This window comes from Limulus polyphemus, unplaced genomic scaffold, assembly GCF_000517525.1.
Source record: "Limulus polyphemus unplaced genomic scaffold, Limulus_polyphemus-2.1.2 Scaffold613, whole genome shotgun sequence".
Lineage (NCBI taxonomy): Eukaryota > Metazoa > Arthropoda > Merostomata > Xiphosura > Limulidae > Limulus > Limulus polyphemus.
This window is the reverse complement of record NW_013666223.1, coordinates 118263-129249: the sequence shown is the minus strand read 5'-3', so window position 1 is coordinate 129249 and position 10987 is coordinate 118263. Positions and strand designations below refer to the sequence as shown.

Below are 10987 nucleotides of genomic sequence, written 5' to 3'. Positions count from 1 at the left end.
TGGTTTTTAAGAAGCGGTGAAATCTTAGAATACACACAAGCAATTTCGTTATACAGACAATTCAGTTTTAGTGCCCATCGTTTGTAATATTTTGATCTTATCACTCTTTTGCCCAAACATAAGCAGTAATTTTAAACTTTATAAAAATATTTATTTTCTCACCTCACTTATTCAGTTCTCAGATCGATATCATAATAATGAGACAGGATTTTAATAAGTTCAATAGATGGTTACTTGTAAGAATTAAAAAAATGTTTTTGAATATAAAAATTGTTGACATGTTTTTCGTCATGAAGTTTACCTTAAATAGTTGCTCACACTTAGGGATTACATTTAAATTGTTCAAATAGGATAGAGACAAAAATATATTTTTATCATAATGAAAAGTATTGATAGTCATTAAAGAATTAATGTCAAAATTGAAAACCTTGAGAATTTTTAAACCTCTTTTTTGTTATCTTTATTCTTTGTACTCACTCATAACATCAAGCAGTTTACATCTATTAAGCTATTAAAAACAATAACAACAACAAATTTTCTTTGTCTCCTGCGTTTTTCCATTCTTTATAAGGTGTTTCAAAATATGTTTATTTTTTGTAGAGTTAACACAGTGTGAAATTATGCCGATACTTACTGGAACTCACTATCTTTTCTGTTTGTAATTCCAAAAGGAGTTCCGCTTATTTTTTTGAAGTTGTGTTCTTGGCAGTTGAAGTTGAAGATGTTAGATACGGTTAACAGCAGGAAACTTGGTATTTCAAGGAAATCATTACAGATTTTGAAAAAGGAAAAACATAAACGATACGTTGAATTTGTCTAAGTAACAAGAGGAGAAACAGAAACAACTGTAGTTAGTATTTTTAAATTGTATGACACTTCTTACACCTCAAAGGCTAAATGTGCAGGCCAGAGATCCTAAGGTTCAGGCGTAGCCGTTCTTAATTATGAACTGCTGAGGTGAGTGAGGCCAACTAGTAAGCAGCCCGTATCTCGTACGTGTCTACCCTTAACCAAGGAGAGGGATTCACTGCTACTTTCAAAATGCACTCAAAGCGTATGTATTAAAAGTGCTGTTAATTTTATTAAAGTTAGGAAAACAATTTATTATAACACTTTGAATTTAAAAAGTAATTATAAAGATATGAAATGTGTGTTAATCAAGTGATCATACCTCAAGGTATGTCTAATTTTAAACAATTTGGGTAAGTTTTGGAAAAACGTCTAAGCAAATAAATTATATCTATGTATATTTTTATATGCAGTTGCAATGCTCTGCAATAAAAGCTACAATTTACTCAAATAAATTATACAAGCGTATAAAATCTTTTAAAAAATACGTAAGTTAAATAGGTCAACGTTCGCAGGAGAATGCAACATGTCTCCGCCACGCAATCTCAATATGGTTAATTATGACACCAGAAAAATCGTGAAAAACACAGCAAATTGGAAACTGTCTATAACACTGCTTGGGACCTGCAAGAAGATACCTTTGTAGCAAATCCCATGTAAGTTGGTTGATATACACGAGAATAATTCACTAAAACCCCAAATTGTGCTTTTCTCGCTGTAAAACTGAGCAAAAGAGTCCAATTCCAAAATTCTCTATATCCCTGTTTAGGACCTGTAAAAACTATCTTTGTACCAAATCCCATGTAAATTGGCTGAAATATGGCGGAGAAATTGTAAAAAAAAACCCCTAAAATTATGCCCTTTGTGAGCTCTGATTTCCTAAAAAAAAACTCAAAAATGGGCAAATCTAACTTTTTTTGTATGTCAACGTGTTTGACCCATGAAACTATGTTATTGTGCCAATTTTCATCTTGATTGCTGTAAATATGACCGCACAGGAGCCCATAATAGATTTTTTTGGGTTCTTTAACTCCATAAATCTTTAAAACGGCCTAATTAGAATGAAATGAAAAATATTTCTGGTTGTATTGGACCTAGGTATAACCCTAACAAGTTTTAAGTCAATCAACTGGAAATGAAGGAATGGTGGTCGATTGAAAAGTGTTTGGAAAAGGAAGAAACAATAGAATAACAATATGTCTCTCTGCTGAGACATAATTATATATTTTACAAAATTTATTTCTGCGTAAAGTGCATTACAACTGTGCTCAAATCACCAGCGAATATAGGAGTTATAAACTTACATTATTTGGATTTATATTCGTAATTAAAAATTTATTTCCATGTAAAAGTATTTCTTATCAGATAGCGATCGTAAATAAACCCGGATTTTAATTTTTAATATTTCTGCCTAGGCCAGTTAAACCTTACTAAGAACATATTCGAAGACACCACACTGCAACATTACCATAGGTGGCGCTTTTACATTTAAAATGCAACCGAAAAACTTTGGACATTTTGTATTAAAAATGTTGCTTAACTTATATAACCATACTTTATATTTTCCTCAAAAGCATCGTAGCTTGAAAATTCCGGCGGATAAAAATCAGCCTTATTCTGCTGCCAGTCTTATCTCTAGATAATATTTTGCAGTTTCGACAGTGTCACATTACTTGGATAACCAACCAATAGAAAATTTTATTTTTATTTGGAAACCCACACATTTTTCTGGGTTCATTAATATTAAATACGTCATATGTTTGCCTTTCCACGTCAACAAACTGTCTAGCTTCGAGCAAATTTCTAATCTTATTTTATTTTGAAAAAAAAATTATTATTGGATTTTTAGTAGCATTATTTTATTCACATGTGAAAACATATGCAGGCAAATGAGATTCGAGGAAATCTTCTTACACACATTTTGTCGAACGATATAATGAGGAAATGCACTTCAAAATAAAGTGGTTTTGGTATATCTTACTTGAAATCAACAGTCTTTTACTAAATTGGTTTATTTGGGTCGTAGATATGATTAAATTACGGAATAACTATTAATATTTACAATAACGGATTTATTAATACTTAAGTTGAGATTGTGTGCAAAATGTGTTTTGCCATTCAGGGAAATGTTTGAAAATGTAGTCTTATTTCATGCTTTCCCTTGCCGTTCGTATTTTTTTAAATTTTACGAACCAAAGCAATAGCGTTCTTTAGTATGTTCTTCTCGGCGCCAGACACCTAAGGTAATTGTAATTTAGCCCCCCAGTGGCACAGCGGTATGTCTGCGGACTTACAACGCTAGAAACCGGGTTTCGATACCCGTGGTGGGCAGAGCACAGATGGCCCTTTTGTAGCTTTGTGCATGATTAAAAACAAACAAACAATTTTAATTTATGGACAACAAAGGACCTGTTGGTCCATCTAGACCATCCTATCAATTTTACTAAACACTATGGTAAAAATAAAACACTCAGACACAGCCTTTATCATTAAAATACTTATAAAGTCTTCCCTTAAGCTTCATTAAACTAACTGCATCTACCACAACTGAATGAAACCCATTGTAAAGGCGAACCACTCTGTTAGAAACATAAAGTTGTCTTAACTGAAGGTGTCTCCTACCCTGTTAAAATTTATATTTGTGTCCTCTAAGTACGAAAAGAGATGACGCATCAACACTATCAATCTTAAGCACCTCATTCAGATCCCATCTAACTCTTCGTTTTTCAAGGGATAACAATATCAGAGATCTTAACCCTCTGAGGTATAACCCTAGTAGCTCCCTTCTGAACCCTTACCAACAATTCAATGTCCTTTCTGATGTAAGGAGATCAAGATGCGTAAATGTAGTCCTCATAATATGATCCAATGTTTTAGAGATGTAAGGGCAGATCTCAGGATATTTACTTTGCGAAATTTGAATTGTTTTTAACACGTTTTTAATTTACACATATTACTTTACGAATAAGACCATGTTATCTTTCATCTTTTTCTTCTGTGGAGAAGAAGCAGTTTAAAAGATTATTGGCCTTTTTTATAAATTACTGAAATAATTTCATATTAGGATAATCACTGTTTCACTAGTTTCCAAATACATAGGGAATTATGGAGCTGATCATGCTATGAAGACTCTTAAACTGTATTTGTTATGGCTACATTTTGTTGCGCTATTGGTCTGTGAAACTTGGTTTAGTATATGTGTTTTCGCTGTATATTAAACAAATGTCGCAAATATTTTTATGCCAAAAAATAATGGATTGTTTGTTTTAGAATTCACGAAAAGCTTCACAAGGACTACCAATTTTAAACTGTTACACTAGACGGAAGGCAGCTATTCAACAGTATTATCCTAGGCCTACTCTTGGGCTACTTTAATTGAATAGTGGGATTTGGCTATCATTCTTATAACACACGCACAGCCCAAAATGCGCAGTGCAGGTTTTTTGAGGCAACGGAACGCAAACTACGGACTCAATGATTCGCAGCTAACAACGTGGTTACGCCCGACGACTCAAAACAAATAAACTTGCATAACCTGTATAACATTATGCAAACATGTTAGCCCTAAATGTCACAATCTGTGTTCATGCTAGGCAGCGTAATGATCCCTTGCTTATAAAAGTTAGTTCTTATACTTAGGTAGAGTCCAATAGTTACCTAAGCATAGCCCTAAATGTCCTGTCTTTCCTTACTCGCAGATCTGTGTCCAAACCATCATATGTTAGAATGAGATAGAGTTCAATGGTTCCTAGCTTGTGAATTTGAGTTGAAACTGTCTTTATCCTACATTGTCATAATGGTCAGTGATGCCCAGTTATCATTGTAATCAAGCAAGATAGAGTTCAATGATTTTTTTGCTCACGAATGTTTTGCTGGATATCGCACTGATGTATCTATCAATATTACTAACCTTAAAGCTGCTGGGTTTGATGAATGTAGCTTATAAAACATATTATCTTGATTGTTTTGGTTTGTTTTGAATTTAGGGCAAAGCTACACGAGGGCTATCTGTGTTAGCCGTCTCTAATTTAGCAGTGAAAGTCAGCTAGTCACCACCACCCACCGCCAACTCTTGGGTTGCTACTTTACCAACGAATAGTGGGAATGACCGTCACATTATAACGCTCCCACGGCTGAAAGGGCGAGCATATTTGGTGGGAAGGGGATTGAACCCGTGACCCTCAGATTGCGAGTCAAGCGCCCTAACCACCTGATCATGCCAGGCCTATCTTGATAGTATAAAAATTCTTGATATTATAGTAATAATATGAAATTGCCTATATTTTGGATCACGTTGTCAAGAATTGTTATTTAAAACTACCTAAACAAAATCTGATTTGATTAAATGTTGAAATAAGGCAAAAGTAGGTTAAAGATATTTTTAGTTGAAAGACAAGTAAAGAATAAAATGGAAATTAAAACACAACAGACAAGAAAAAAGTATATCGTTTTAAAATCAAATTATCATGCAAAATATTTTTGGTGAAACGAAAAATGTTGAACGGTATTAAGTTTTGCACTAATTGCCTATTTATATTGATTTGTGTAAATATATCGTTTATTTATAGAGTGTTTTGGAATAATATATTCTGTATTAGACATTGTTTATTATTTTCATCGTAATAACCTCTTTCATACGTCATACATTTCAAATGCAACGTTATATAACTGATGCTCTGTTTACGGTAAAGACTTGTATTAAGCATAATATGAAGTATGACGATTTTTTTTATATAACTTAGTAGCTAAATCCCCATGAGTAATATTTTGTAAAATCTTAATTCGGAATTTGATTAGCGTCTGTTCTTGATAATATTCAACTTCTTTTTGTTAGAAAGGTAATTTCTGTCGTAATAGCATCTTCACTTTCTCACAGAAATCTTTCTACAAAAATGTCTTCTCCAAACACCATGACAACATCACCCTACTGTTCTATACAATGTAAAATGCTGTGCTTTAATTTTGACCTTTTCATGATAAAATCTCCATATTTGGGTAAAATACATCAACAATTTTCTTTTGTTTCACGAATTCACTCTTAACATGATATTTTTTGTCTTAAACAGGACTTTCTACCTTAATGTTTCTGCATCTCAACTATTTTTAATTCTGGTCAAAGCGTACTCAGAAAAATGCAAACTTCAGTAAATGTCTTGACTAGTAACCTTATAGCAAAATATATCGATAAACATAAGAAATGAGGGAGAAACAGCTAAATTATTATTATTATTTTTTAATTAAGCGATAAATTGTGTTAGTCATGATAACGCAACTTACAGTACACGAAACGGATCTTTTGATAGAGTTACACGGACAAGGGACGGGTACACTAGCTTGTAGAGTACAGAATAGATAAGAAAATATTTCTAGCTAATATAATATGTAATACATAACAAATTGTGTTAATAATTTCGAAGGCCTCGCTCCCTCTCTCTCTAACTTTTACAGCTTATCCTTGCAAGTTACTCATGAAGTTGTGCATATTCTGTGTCAGATGCTGGTCTTCATTCCTAAAAACAGAATGTCTTTGTGTTAATGCTCTTTTTCACCCGCTACCACTCTTGTATGTGTCATACCACTTTTTCAGGGCGACTGTTGGTATCTGATTTTGAACCATCTGCTCCTCATCTTTTTGATTGCTTTGAAAAATATCTCAAATCAGTCAGTCAAGTAAAAGAGCAATTACACAAGTTCATTATGGAGAGGATTGCTGGTAGTTTTGCAAGCTCTACTGTTTCTCATCCCTTGAAACTTCCTCCATCACCACATCAATGGGAACGACCTTAGGATTCTAAGGCAGTGTTAGCGTATAATACTTTACCTACTGATTACTATGGTAGCACGTTTTTATTTGCTGTACTTTATACAGGTGAACTTAAATTTAATAGACATTGTTTTATAAGGGTATCGATTAAAAACATACAACTTGAAGCATGAGATGAGAGATTTGTTTCTCAAATCAACTAAAACTTTTTCAAGTAAGTACTACTTTTCTTATTGCCAGAGAAAATTTCTCGATTTTGATTTGATTTTATATTTAGCATTTTTTTACGATACAAAATATTTTTTTTACGTAGATATCATTTTTCTTATGGTAATATATTTCTCCGTAGTAGTTTGAGTGTAGCCAAATGGTTAGAGAGGGGCCTGAATTTGATGGTTCATGGCTCACGTCCCGTTGCTACAAAAACTCGCTAAGAGTAACGGTCATATATTTTACTATTCTGTCAACCAACCGTAGCCCAAGAGTTTGCGTAGATGCTGTTCGATAGCTGCTTTCCGTCTAGGCTATAAGCTCAAAATTAGAGTCGGTAGGTTTGCATGAAATTTTTGAAACAAACAAACTGTATATTATGTATATAGCCATGCCTCCTACTCATAGTAATCTTTTACTTTTTTCTCGACCATATCACAGTTAACTTTCCTTCAAGTGCTTCATTCTACTAACTGATATTTACCTTTTTATAATTCCGCAGCTTTCTTTGTTACCATAACTACATATTTGATAGTCATATCTATTTTACACCCACTTGTACGTATGTTTGATAATAATATGACATTATACGACACAAACCGAAGAAACATTTACTTATTACATAATTAATTCACAAAAAGCATTTTATTTTACACTATCATGAGTAACATACGTCATTTATTTTATTTGTTTGTATGTGTTCTAGCTTTAAAATTTAAAGCATATTTTTTGTATTGAAGTTTTCAAGTTTCTACCATTTTGTATTTCGTCAGAACTAGATGTCATAAGAAAACGAAAACAATAGTCGCAAACCGTCTTTTCACTAATTCTTGTCTTTGTAATAATTTGGAAAATTATTTACTGTTTTTCTTTCACGCTTCTAACAAAGTAAGCTTCGTTATCTTGTTAAGATGGACTTTTCGTAGTTTCATTACTCGTCACTAGGAGATGAATTACTTCCAAGGTTGACGGAGCATTCTGTTCAATATGTGTATAAAAACTTCGCCTACGTTTTTCTTTAAACAAGAATTTACCGTAGTAATAATATATAATCAGTGAATGCATAAATAGATAGAACGCATGCGCAGTTTGTTATTGCTAGATATAAATACTGGTATGTTGTTGTTGTTGAGAGAACAACTCGATTCGACAACAAATAAGTGATAACGACAGTAAGTATGTGCTCAAGCATTTTTTGTAGTTAATCTTCGTAAGGGAAATAGAGCGTATTTCTCATAGAAAAATAAATAAGGCACTCATAAGTGACTCTCATCAGAGCTTTTAAAAGATCTTTCATGAATACGTAAAGTTTCTTTAGAAAAATCCTCGATGTGCTGCAACTTTAAAATTTTTATTACAAGATTTCCTTCTCACTTAGGATAATATTTGTTTTGGGGGCCCTTATGGCTAAATTGTGTTTGTTATGATATGAAAATATTAATTTTGAATTCTATGTATTCTTTCGTAAAAAGTTATGTATAGTAATCGGAGAAAGTGCAAAAATTAAACCATTGTTTTCCTTACTTGGTTATATAGAAGTGAAATAATATAGCAAGTTGGACTTCCAGTTTACCGTGGTTCTTTTTTTAATAATTATTTTTGTGCATTTTCTTATGCTGTGCAAGTTGTTTTAATTAATTCACTGCAAAATTTAAATTAGTTGAAATATTCATCTGAAAGGGAATAGGTGAAGTCACAATTTGTTTTCCTGACCTTTGCGCAGAAGTGGAAGAACATGGAAAGTCAGACACTGCGATTCCTCGTGATTTTATCTTGTGTTTTGATTGGTGTATTTTTAACCAATGAGGTTAGAGGACAAATAACATTCTCCAAAGACTGGCAAGCAGGAAAGAGGTTTGATGATTGTTCGTCAACATCTTTGCATTTGTTGATAAAGGTTTATCATCTTCTTCAGGTAACTTATAGCCCTTTGTTTGCTTCACTCGCTCTCTCTGTCTGTACACGTGCTTTAACTGTTGGTTCAAATATTTTAAAGTTATATACATAAATATGTCCTTACATAAAACCAGGACATAACTGACATAAAAATTTCAACTGACGAGAAAAAGAGCATAATTTTACATATGAAGACCCCATACACATAGAAATAATGTAACAAATAAATAAGAAGAAAAAATTGAGTAGAATTATATGTACGTTTTCATTTTCTTACTTCGCTTTTAGTGTGATCATATTTTCTTGACGTTGCAGTTACTATTTCAGTACAACTTAATCATGAGACGCCTTTCACAAAAACTGAAGCTCGAAATGTAACCTAAAATTGTATTGTTTTAATAGCATATTCTCGCATGTGATGTAGTATGTATAATCAAAATTTATGAATTCATAATTTATAAAGGAATTGAGTAGATAAACAATGTACGCTGAGAACAAATTGAAGGTTTTCTGGATTAACTATAGTAAAATTGAAATGATTAATATAATTAGTTAATACTTTTATATTATCGTTGTTAATAATTGTGTTATCAATTATAAATATTATCAGTAATCTCTATATGTTTTAAAGTTGTACTTTTTACTTTTGGTTTTTACTGAAGTTTATATTTCCCTACCTACAGAAAGAAAGCGAGAAGCTGTTTAAGTGTAGACTCTCTACATCAGATAGGATGTTACGAGTGGACTGAAACCTGGACACCAGATGGCACTGTTTTTGTGTAGCTGACGAAATTAAATGACACAGTATTAGGCTAATATATTTATAGTGTTTGTTTAATTATATAAAACTGAAAGATAATCTAGGATATTTACAAAATTTCTAGTTCTTTTTGGTTGATCTGTATATAGTGCTATTTATTAAATGCTATAATAAATCTCAATAAAGATTACATGATATACTAAGTACATTCATGGATTAAAACGTAGTCAACGTGTATTTTTCATCCACGTCATGTAAATTGTTACGTATTGCAAATAGCCTAAAACGGAGTTAAATTGTAATTTAGATTTAGTAGTTAAATAAATGTCGATATGTACCTAATTTATGATATTTTTCAACAAGACTGATACACACAGTTTTGTTTTTTTAATACAAATATATTTTAATATATATAAACAATAATACAGCTTATAATGACAATTATTACAAATAGTTATTATAAACAATGATTTATATACAAATATTTTACAAACTTACAAACAATATAAAGTTTTGTTTCTGGTTTGGAACTTGCTTGACGTCTTATCGAGGGCTCACGATGAGCGAGTTCATTTCGAGTTGATGTAGGTATAATTCACTTAACAGGGAGCTAGCTAGCCCTATAGTTCTCGCTGTTCACACGCCGATTACAGGTCGAGTTTCCACCGATGATGTTAGGTAATGTTTTCGTAAAAGTACTAATATCCGATGTGAATCCACTGAAGTTAAGTGGTTTGTAACGTTCGAAATTTATATGTTTCTGGTCAAATGTCTAAAATTTCCCGATTAATAAGCTTTATAACAATCACAGTTATAGCTTCCGAAGTTTATAGCAAACCAATAATAGATACTGTTTTTTTGGCGCGCCGCGTTGGTTATATTTATAGGTGTGTGGAGAGTTTCTTGAAAATTCAGATTACGTAACCATACAAAGCAACACTAGCGTTTACGTACACACATATATTGTTGATTCTTACACTCGAGAATCTTCTACAACTTTAGAGAATAAACGGAAGTTTCGCAATACATATTTAACAGTATACGTTTTGTACGTTTCTAAATATAAATTTAATTTAAACAAACATCGATAATAATAAATCCGTCACAAAATAATATTTCATTTTCTAAAAAACTTAACGATCACTGAACTATTTAATTCTTGAGATAGCGAATGAAAACAGGAAAAAATGAAGAAGCAACGGAAACTGTGTTACGTCCCAATATACCTTACTGAACTTGGGTAAGACTGAGTTTGTATGAAATTACAGGAGCTGTTACTTGACTAAACTATAGGTTTGGTTTAGGAAGGATATGGGTTTGCCATCGAGATACACTATATAAGGCTGTATTAAAAAGGCTACGTTTTCTAAGCCCCCCCAGTGGCACAGCGGTATGTCCCCAGACTTACAACGTGATGGGCAGATACCCGTGGTGGGCAGAGCACAGATAGCACATTGCGTTGTTTTGTACTTAACTTCAAACTTCAAACAAACAGGAAAACAACAACA

The 10987-nt window shown here is 32.4% G+C and overlaps 1 long non-coding RNA gene across 2 annotated transcripts; it reads left to right on the top strand.

The window, feature by feature from the left end:
* Nucleotides 1-7928: 7928 nt before the first annotated feature.
* LOC111085774 lies at nucleotides 7929-9695 on the top strand. 2 transcript variants are annotated; one of them, XR_002610572.1, is made up of 3 exons: nucleotides 7929-7995; nucleotides 8547-8738; nucleotides 9403-9695. It is a non-coding gene; the product is annotated as an uncharacterized LOC111085774 (long non-coding RNA). The 2 variants fall into 2 exon arrangements; XR_002610573.1 differs by having other exon boundaries at nucleotides 7970-7995; nucleotides 8504-8738.
* Nucleotides 9696-10987: the final 1292 nt, after the last annotated feature.